This window comes from Nomascus leucogenys, chromosome X (assembly GCF_006542625.1).
Source record: "Nomascus leucogenys isolate Asia chromosome X, Asia_NLE_v1, whole genome shotgun sequence".
NCBI lineage: Eukaryota > Metazoa > Chordata > Mammalia > Primates > Hylobatidae > Nomascus > Nomascus leucogenys.
In genome coordinates, this window is record NC_044406.1 from 140393001 (window position 1) to 140403628 (window position 10628).

Here is a 10628-nt window from a genome sequence, read left to right on the forward strand (position 1 = left end):
AATGGCTGGCAAGATAAAGAGGAGATTATAGTACAGCTCTATGGAAGTCTCAACCACCCCAACAGAGATTGCTAATTAGAGGAATCCTGCGTTAGACAGAAACAGCCCTAGTACACCTCTTGTGCTCAGAGATTGGCTGGAGATGCCTGGGAAGGGAATGGCCTTGGATCAAATGATGCAAAAATATCCCAAAAGTGCTCCAGCTGGAGACTGTTAGCTGACTCCACTCCTCATAGTAGGTTTTCCCTTGAAAGATCTGAGAGGCACTCCCTGGTTGCCATAGACCTTTATGGTCCTATCTCCATAAATCTATGAGGGATTTATTGGCCAAGTTTGAATCTGGTGGCCACCCAAGACCAATCAACTGTAGATAGGTGAGCGATGTCACATATACCAAAGGATAATTTTCTCAGTTTTCCTGGGGCTGAGGAATTCCCTGTAATGTGCTAAAACCACCACAGTCCAGGGCAAACTAGGATGGTTAGTTATTTTACTAGTACCCATGTTAATAGGGGTGGGAAAGTTAAAACCGTCCGATAATATCCTACTATATAAACAATTGTACTTTACTGCATTTATGGAGGAAATTCTATGTATAGTGGTTTTATTGGATTAGGATAATTTATAAAGGTCTCAGAAGAATTCTCTTGAAGACGACAAAATTTTCATACTTTATTTCTTGCATGCTGATTCTCTTGTGCATCTATAAGTTCTTCCTCCATCTAGAATGCTCCTCTCACTGCAACCTCCCTCCCCTCAACCTTGTCTTCACTGTTAGAAATGCTTCTTGCCCATTTCTCTAGTTTCCACATGGAATTATTTCTCTAATTTAAGATTAAATCACATAATAAATGCCAAGCACATATCATAGGACATGGCATAAAATAAGGGCTTGTATCACTCAAGGTTCTTAGTTGCATGCAACAGAAGCTGAATCTGACTGATTTAAGCAGGAAAAAAAGTTATGTTGGGAATGACACTGGACCAGCACTCTTGCTGTTAGAAAAATCATAAAACTGCATAAAATATGCAAGGAAACTGTTTAAAGATATTGAGCAATAGTCAGCCCATGATTATGATCCCCAGGAAAAGAGAAACTCACAAATTAAGCCCCAAGACTGCCTTAGCTCTTTGCCTGGTGACTATTTTCTGATCCCAGCATCAAGAGCTAGATTCCAAGCTGAGCTTGCAGTCTCATTGAACGAAGGAGGAAAAGATCAGAGCTCAAGGTAGCAGAAGCATCTGAAATCTATGGAGCAAGGCGTTAGAGAAGACAATCTGTGCAGATGTTGGGATGGGTAAACATATGTCTTGGGGTTTCCAGCAAAACTTTAAAAAGAGGAGGAGTTATAGAACTTCTTGGTTTCAAGACTAACTATGAAACTACACTTATCAAAACAGTGTGGTATTAGAGTAAGAAATAACAAATAAGTCTATAAAATAGCTCAGAATCCAGTAATAGGCCTACATATATTATGGTCATATATTTCTTCGGTTTTAACCTTCTATTTGGAAATAATTGCCAATTCACAGGAAATTTCCAAAAAATACAGGGAGACCTCGTGTACCCTTTACACAATTTCCTCTGATGTTAAATCTTGCCTAACTCTGGTGCAATATCAATCCAGGAAATTTACGTTGGTAATATCCACAGAGCATATTTGAATTTTACCAGTTACACATGCATATGTGTGTGTGTCATTGTATAAAATATTATATGTGTAACTTTGTATAATGACCACCACAATTAAAATGTAGAACATTTCCATTGCCACAAGCTTTCTCTTGCTGCCCCTTTATAGCCACACTCACTTCCCTTTCTCCTCCTGAACACCTGGCAACTATTAATATGTTCTCCATCTCTATAACTTTGTCATTTCAAGAATGTTGTATTAATGGAGTTAGGCAATATGTAACCTTTTGGGATTGGCTTTTTTTCTCCTCAGCTTAACTCCCTTTAGATCCATCTAAGTTGTGTGTGTCAATAGTTGATTCTTTTTTATTGTTGAGTGGTATTTCATGGTATGTATGTATCAGAGTTTGTTCAACCAATAACCCACTGAAGAACATTTGAGCTGTTTTCAGTATTTTTCTATTGTCAGTGAAGCTTCTATGAGCATTCTTGTACACATGTGTTTTTTGGGAATACCAGTTTTAATTTTTCTGGCCTAAGTGCCCAGAAGTACATTTCCTGGGTTATATGCTATTTGCATATTTAATACTTTAAGAAACTACAACACTGTCTTCCAGAGTGGCTGTACCATTTTATATTCCCACCGTCAATGTATGAAAGATCGAGCTTCCATGCAACCTTTCCAGCATTTTGTATTGTATTTTTTATCTTAGCTATTTTTTATGTCAGGTATTCTGACAGGTCTGTGGTGATATCTAATTGTGATTTTAATTTGCCTTTCTCTGATGATGAATTATATTGAACATATTTTCATGTGCTTATTTTCTATTGGTATATAATCTTTGGTGAAAGGTTTCTTCATGTCTTTTGCCCATTTTCTACTTGGATTGTTCAGCATTTTTTATGGTTGAGTTTTGAGAACTTTATATATTTAACATACTAATTCTTTGTTAGATATGTGGTTTACAAGTATGTTCTCCCACTCTGTTGCTTGTCTTTTCATCCTCATAAGACAATATTCTGCAGAGTAAAAGTTTTGAATTTTGATGAATCCAATCTACCAAGTTTTTTTATGGATTGTGCTTTAGATGTCAAGTCTTGGAGCCCTTTACTGAAACCTATATCCAAAGATTTTATCATGTTTTTAAAAAAGTTTTATAGTTTTGTGGCTTACATTTAAGTCCATTATCCATTTTCAGTGACTTTTTTTGGTAAGGTATGAAATTTAGGTTGAAGTTTATACTTTTGCCTATAGATGTTCAGTTGCTCAAGGACTATTGCTTGAAAGGTTATCCTTACTTTTTTTTTTAACTTGCTTTTGCACATTTGTCAAAAGTCAGTTGGGCAAATTTGTGAGGGTCTGTTTCTGCTTTTTTGTATTTGGTTCCATTGATCTAAGTGTCTATCCCTCAGCCAATACAATGCTGTCTTATTTAATTTTTTATATCATTACCAATGCCTTTGAACAGGGAAATTCTCTTAAACCACTGAAAGTTGAAGAAAATGAACCTCAAACTCTACCTCATACCATAAACAAATCTCAACTTAGAAGTAATCATAGACCTAAACATAAATGCTAAAATTGTTAAGCATAAGGAAGACAACGTGGGAGAATATCTTCATGATCTTGTGTTAGGCAATTATTTCTCAAAATAGAAAAAAAAAATCATTAACCATAAAAGTTTAAAGTGATAAACTTCATTAACATTAAAAACTTCTGCATGTCAAAGACATTGTTATGAAAATGAAAATATAAGCCATGGACTAAATACAAAATGTAATACCTATATCTTACAAAAGTAAGGTATCTATAATACATATAGAACTCTTAAAATCAAACATAAAAACACAAACAAACCCAATTAGAAATGGGAAAAAGATTTAAACATATACTTACAAAAGAAGATGTATGAATGGCCAATAAACATATGAAAAGATGTTCAACATCATTTACTGTTGAACTGAAGGAAAAGTTAAATCACAAAGACACAACACTTCACACAAGCTACAACATTTAAAAAAGAATGATACTACCAAGTGTTGATGATGATGTGGAGCATTTTGAGTTCTCATTCATTGCTGATGGCAAAATAAAATGGCACAACTGCTTTAGAAAACTGGTTAGCAGATTCTTATAAAGTTAAACACACACTTTCGCTATGACTCAGTAATACCACTCCTAATTATTTACCCAAGAGAAATGGAAATATATGCTCATACAGTCTTCTGCACAAATTTTTACAGCACTTTTATTTGTAATAGCTCCAAACTGCAAATAATTCAAAACATGCAAATTGATAATAAACTATACATCCATAAAATGGAATACTACTCACCCATATAAAATAATTACTCAAAAGCAACAAACATAGATGAACCTCAAAAACATTATACTCAGCTAAAGAAGCTAGACACAAAAGATTACATACTGTATGACAATTTATATAAAATTCTAGAAATTCCAAAATTAAATTATGCTGGTAGAAAGTAGAATAATGGTTTCCTGGAGCAGAGGGGTTGTGTATTTACTGGAAGGAGTAATGACAAAACCCTTTGGAGTGATGATAATGTGCTGTATCTTGATTGTGATGTTGGTTACACAGTGTATACATTTGTCAAAACTCGTTGACCTGTATAGTTAAGATCTGTACATTTAACTATATATAAACTATACTTCAATAAAAATTAAGTTAGAAAAAACAGACACTTGGTGGCTAACAGAATTATCATGAATCGTGGAGAACCAGGCATGGGCTGGGTGTCTAGGACCACCAACCAAAAATTCACTGCACAACTGGTGTGATGAGGAAACCTCTTTTACTACCACAAAGGACTAGATGCTCCTATATATACCAGTGCTATTTCTACAACAGAAAATCAACTTTACTGCAGCCAGTAGTGCCGATGGCTGCCACTTCTATGCTGGAAACCCAATTTGCCAAATATTATTGTTCACAGAGTCAGCATGAGTGCAAGAACATGCAAGAACAGCTAAGTTTTGTGATCAAACTCTGTAACTATCATTATCTTCAGTTTATTCTGCTTATGTGATTCTGAATCATTTTTAACTTTTGTTTTAGCAGACATCCTATGTACGTCTTGTACTATAAATAGCTTAAATCCATTTTGGATTTAAGTCAAGAAATGCATACAACAATGAAGTATATTCTAGTCATCAAACCATATTAATTTTTTCTCACATTACCTATTACATTTTTTCCAGTCTTACTGTTGGTGAGGCAAGAACCCTGGGCTCTGGAGTCAGACAAACATAGGTTTTAATCCTGGTCTACTCACATTGTCTACTCCATCCTTCCTGGATTTTCCTTTGTTCTACCACTCTCCCACTTCCATGAGTTTTCTTCTCCCTAAACATTCCTCTTTGTTTCAACTATTTCTCATAAAATGAGTTGGGCTATCATCATATACCAACAGGAAAAAATGTGTCTTCAAGAGTCTGTAGGCCAAGTTACCAAATGATGTCCTCTCCACTCTGGTAGTCAGGGTGATATCAGCAAAGGTCCCCTCATTTCAGTATGGTCAAAGATTTATTTGAAATTCAGTGTATTACCAGCAATGCTTGGCCCAACTTCTCTAGTATGACTGACTTCCTGAGCAAAAGACTCAATATATCTGGGGCTCCAGAGCAGCCAAAGGTATTCAAGGGTCTCTTCATTTATACCGTATCTTATTGCACAACATCTCTGCATCTGAGAAAGGAACTTCACCAACAGAGCAGTGCAGAAGACCCCGAAACGGGTTCCCTGCCCTGCCTTTACTACAAACTCACAGAAGCCAAAGGCTACCCCCAAAGGGCAGGTGGGTGGTCCTCACTATCAAGTCAGTATCTCTGGAGTATAGGGCCACCTCCTCTAACAGGCATTAAGGTCAACAGGCTTCATGTAGAAGCAATTTCAAACCAACACCTGTGCTTGGCAGAGCATGATGGGCATTCAGAAAAACCCTCACTCTGCACTTTTCACACTCTAAAGTCAGACTGTTGGGGCTATAAAGTATATGTGATGCAAAGTATAATAACTTTCTGAGGACTAACAAATTATAATATCACTGCTTTTGGAAAATAGGTTCTAGTGGCCCTAGGGCATGTTTCATCCCTGAAGGATTGTGGGTATTGAAAACAAACCACTACCTGCAGTTAAAGTGAGAACTCCATGCTGTAAAATCAGTGTTAACCAGACATCCTACACTTATGTGATTTGTCTTAATTAGAGTTTGAGCTCCATAATTCACTGTCTCAGGGGCTTATTCTGGCTGTATCCCTCAAGTTTGCACAGCCAACCCCACCTTCATTCTGTAGTGGAACCCAAATAGGATCCTATCTATTGGAGCCATGTCTGCTAAGTAAAAATAAAAATGGAGATACCTAGGGCATGACTTTGCACTACAGGCTGAAAATGCTGCAGTTTGTGCAGAAAGCAGTACTTATACAAATTTATACAAATCAAGAATTAGAAGAGGAGAAAATAATAATGTGGATCATCACAGTGTCCTGGAAGTGACCTTGATAATTTGAACTTAAACACCCATACACTTCCAGGGTTCCCCCTCCAAGTTGCTTCATATTTAAAAGATAGCAGTCTCCCCAAATTTTAAATTATCTAAAGATGATACTTTTATCAGTAACTTCTTGAGTCAAGCAGACCAACAGATGGGTCTGTAAATTTGGAGGCAAAGACCCAAGTGGGACCATAAAGAAACATTTATAACAGATATTCAGCATTCATTAAGGGGTCTCAATTAAACCACTGCCTTTGCTAGAACTCCATACATATGACATTGCATTTTTCATCATATATTAGGATTGCTTTCCCCAAGTATATGATATCAAGAGCTAAGAGAAATATCAACCAATTGTTTTGGAATCCCCAGCTAGGCCAAACAGAATCCTATATCCTAATTCCCATCACTGAACCTCACAGTGGGGCTGACTTCTGATGTGCAGATGATTGATTGCTGTCACATCCTTACCTATATGTCTGTGGCCTCACAGACCTCTAGCAACTTAAAGAATACTGGGCCAAATTTCACAAATTAATGGCCCATTTCAGGGACTGAGTATATAAAAATAAATACTATATTCAGATTACCTAGGATCTTCTTTTCTTCATGGCTATTGCCCTCTATGACTCTATTTATCCATGAACTTCATTGCTTCTTAGAATCATTTTCCTGAATTACAGTGTCCGAAATGAAAGTCCACATTTTTTTCAACAGAGAAATGGGCACTTTTCTGAAAATAAGCCATATCATATTGAAATACGGTTATACAAAATATGTGAAGATACCTTATTTAAATCATTTCTTAGAATTATAGAATTTTAGAGATAAAGGAACTTTATGCACTTTTATTGAACTTGTTTTGATTTAGTTAAGCTCTCTCATTTTATAGATGTGGAAACTGATACTCCAAAATATTATGAACAATTTTGCCCCTGTTACCAGTTACTGCTCTATCTGATGCTGTTTCTGTCTTCAGTAGAACTGACTCGCCCTGAATTTTTCATGTTTTAGTTAGAACTTGTCATTGCTTACTTGTGGGTCCAGATGCCAGTCCAATATGCATCAGAAGAACTTGCAGGTGGTTTATTTTCTTTCCAATTGCTCTTGAAGAGACAGTTTTGCTGATTTCTGCATTTCAAAACCTATCTAGTACCAGACATTTCATGAAGAAGATCAAAAGCTCTGACTCTAAGTGAAACAAAATTTGGTTTAATTAATAGCTGTGTAAGCTTAGGCAAGTTACTTAACCTCTCTGTCTTAGTTTTTGCGTCTGTGAGATAAGGTTAATGACACATACCTTGCAGGATTAACGTGTGAATTAAGTGAGATAGTGAATGTAAAGCACCTGGCTCAGATTTAGAGTGTAATAAATCATTGCAGTTTTTCTTATCTATTAAACACAATATTGGGAAAAGCATTATTTGGCTTTTTAAAAAACATTCCTTGTTAGATAGGAGGCTGCTTTTTTCCTTTTTGAGGGATTCATCTGGCATTTATTTACAATGAGTTTCCTTTTCAACGAACTACCATGCACCAAGGTAACCTGAGCGTATCTACAAATCTTTTAACAAAATTGTTATACAAATAATGTATGTATGTTTTAGATGAAAAACTAGAAATTACAGAAAAACACAAATGAAGAAAAGTTAAATATTTATACTTTTAACCACTTTCTTACAGAAATACACTATTTACCTATCTATATCTATATAATCTATATTTGCATCTATCGTCTATTTATCTATCTATCTATCATCTATACATCTATTTGTGGCCATAGCAACACTACAAAATCCCTTTTAAAATGATCAATTTGCCTCTGGCAAGAGACTTCATAATGTAGTATTTTTACCGATTAGTTTCATATGTTATTTAGCAGGCCTGATAACAGTATATAATAGCAAATAAATTTTAATGAAGTAGACAATTTAAATTGTGCATTGACAGTAATTTAATAGTCCAGGATAATGAACTTAATAGACTACAGCAGAGTATTTCTTCCTTTTTGTTTTGTTCATACAACAAATGTTTATTAAACACCTACTATATGCCTATTCTGAGAATAGAACCGGGAATAACAGATAGAAATGGCTACTGGCAAGAAAGTTACATTCTAGTACAAAAGTAAATTTCTTCTCTTAATACAATGTGTTGCAATGCAAAAATGAAACACAGAATAGTTGAGTCAATTCATCTAGGTCACTAAACTATAAAAGGAAACAGGAAAATAAAAGGAGCTATTAACTTTATTCCACATTTCACAGCTTTGAGGCATCTTTTTAAAACACTTTTTTGATCAATTTTTTAAATTTTAATTGACAAATAATTGTGTATATTTATGAGGTACAATGTGATGCTTTGATTTATGTATACACTGTAGAAAGATTCAATCAAGCTAATTAAAATGGAAAATTCTCAACCTGTACTAGAGAGAATGATATACTGATCCCCATATACCTATCATTCAGCTTCAACTATTCAATTAATGGCAAATTTTGTTTCATCTAGGTTATTTTGAAGCAAGTCTCTTATATTTTATCTTTTCATCTGGAAATGTTTAGGATGTACCTATAAAAGATAAAAACTGTTTTATTCAATATAACCACATGCAATTATTAGAACAAATTTCCCCTGATATCAAATATATAGTCAGTATCCTAATTGGTCATTATGTTTTTTAAATCTCTTTGAATAGATATTTCCTCACCTTCCTTACTTTTTTTCTTGTTATTTATTTGTTGAAGGGTTTTTTTTTTGTTTCCCACAGTCAGTTTTGCCTGTGAAAATGTTTTTAAACAACTTTGTTGAGATATAATTCACTTATAGTAAATCCAGTATATCCACAGAGTTGTGTATCCACCATCACAATCAAGTTTAGAAAATTTTCATTACCCCAAAAACAAACCCTGCATCCCTTAGCCATGACACCCCAACATCACTCCCTACCACTGGCAACCACTAATTCATTTTCTGTCTATTATTCCAGACATTTTATATAAATCAAATAATACAATGTGGTCCTTTGTATTATTTCACTGAGCATAATGTTTTCAAGGTCAATTCATGTTTCATTTCATTTCATGGCTGAAGAGTATTTCATTATATAGATAAACCACATTTTGTTTATCTTTTTATTGGTTGATATACATTTGTGTTGTTTCTACTTTTGGCTTTTGTGAGTAATTCTACTACGAACATTCATACACAAGATATTTTGTGTAAATACATTCTCATTTCTCTAGGGATGGGATTGCTGGATTATATGGTAATTCTATGTTTAACCAATTGAGGAACTGCCACACCGTTTTCCGCAATGGCTACACAATTTTACATTCTTACTGGCAATGTATGGAGGTCTCCAATTTATCCACATCCCCTCCAAAACTCATTTTAGTTGATTTCCTTATTATTATTGTAACTATCCTAGAGGAGGTGAAGTGGTATCACATTATGGTTTAGATTTTTATTTCTCTAGGGACTAATGATGTTGAGCATCTTTTTATTAGCTTATTGTCCATTCGAATATGTTATTTGGATGAATTCCTACGCAAATCCTTAGTCCATTTTTAAATTGGCTTATTTTTCATTTTATTGTTGAGTTGTAAGAGCATTTTACGTATTCTAGATACAAGATCTTGTCAGATATATGATTTGCAAAATTTTTTCCCATCTGTGAGTAGTCTTTTCACTGTCCTGATGGTGTCTTTTGAAGCATAATAGTTTTTAATTTTGATGTTGTTGAGTTTATCTATTTTCGCCTTTTGTTGCTTGTGCTTTTGGTGTTATATCTAAGAAACTACTGCCCAAACTATAGTCATAAGGAGTCACATCTATGTTTCTTCTAAGAGTTTTATATTTTAGCTCTTACATTTATATCTTTGATACATTTTTAGTTAATTTTTATATGTGATGAGATGCAAGGGTTCAACTTCATTCTTGTATATTGTCGGCATGTTTTCAGTGTCCTGTTTTTTAGCCAAAAATTACCACGTAAGTAAGTGTTCCCTCAGTTCAATTATCTCAACTCAATATGACCTGAGAAAGCATTAGAATTTGATAGGGAGCAAAGGTTTCAAATCATTCTACCCCAAAGCTCCTTCATCTGAAGCCAGAGCTGGTATATCTTTCTTTTGTTAAATTGACAGATAAAATTATATGTATTTATTGTGTATAGTATGATGTTTTGAAGGATATATACATTGTGGAATGGTAAAATCTACATAATTAACAAAAGTGCATTATCACACGTAGTTATCATATCGTAGTGAGAATGCAACATCCACTGTCAGCAATTTTTCAAGAATACAACATATTGTTATTAACTGTAGTCACCATACTGTATGATAGAACTTATTCCTCCTATTTAACTGTAATTTTCTATTCTTTAACCAACATCTCTCCACCTGCCCCCTATAACCAACCACCTGCCCTCTAGGTAACCACCATTATATTCTACTTTTACTAGATTAACTTG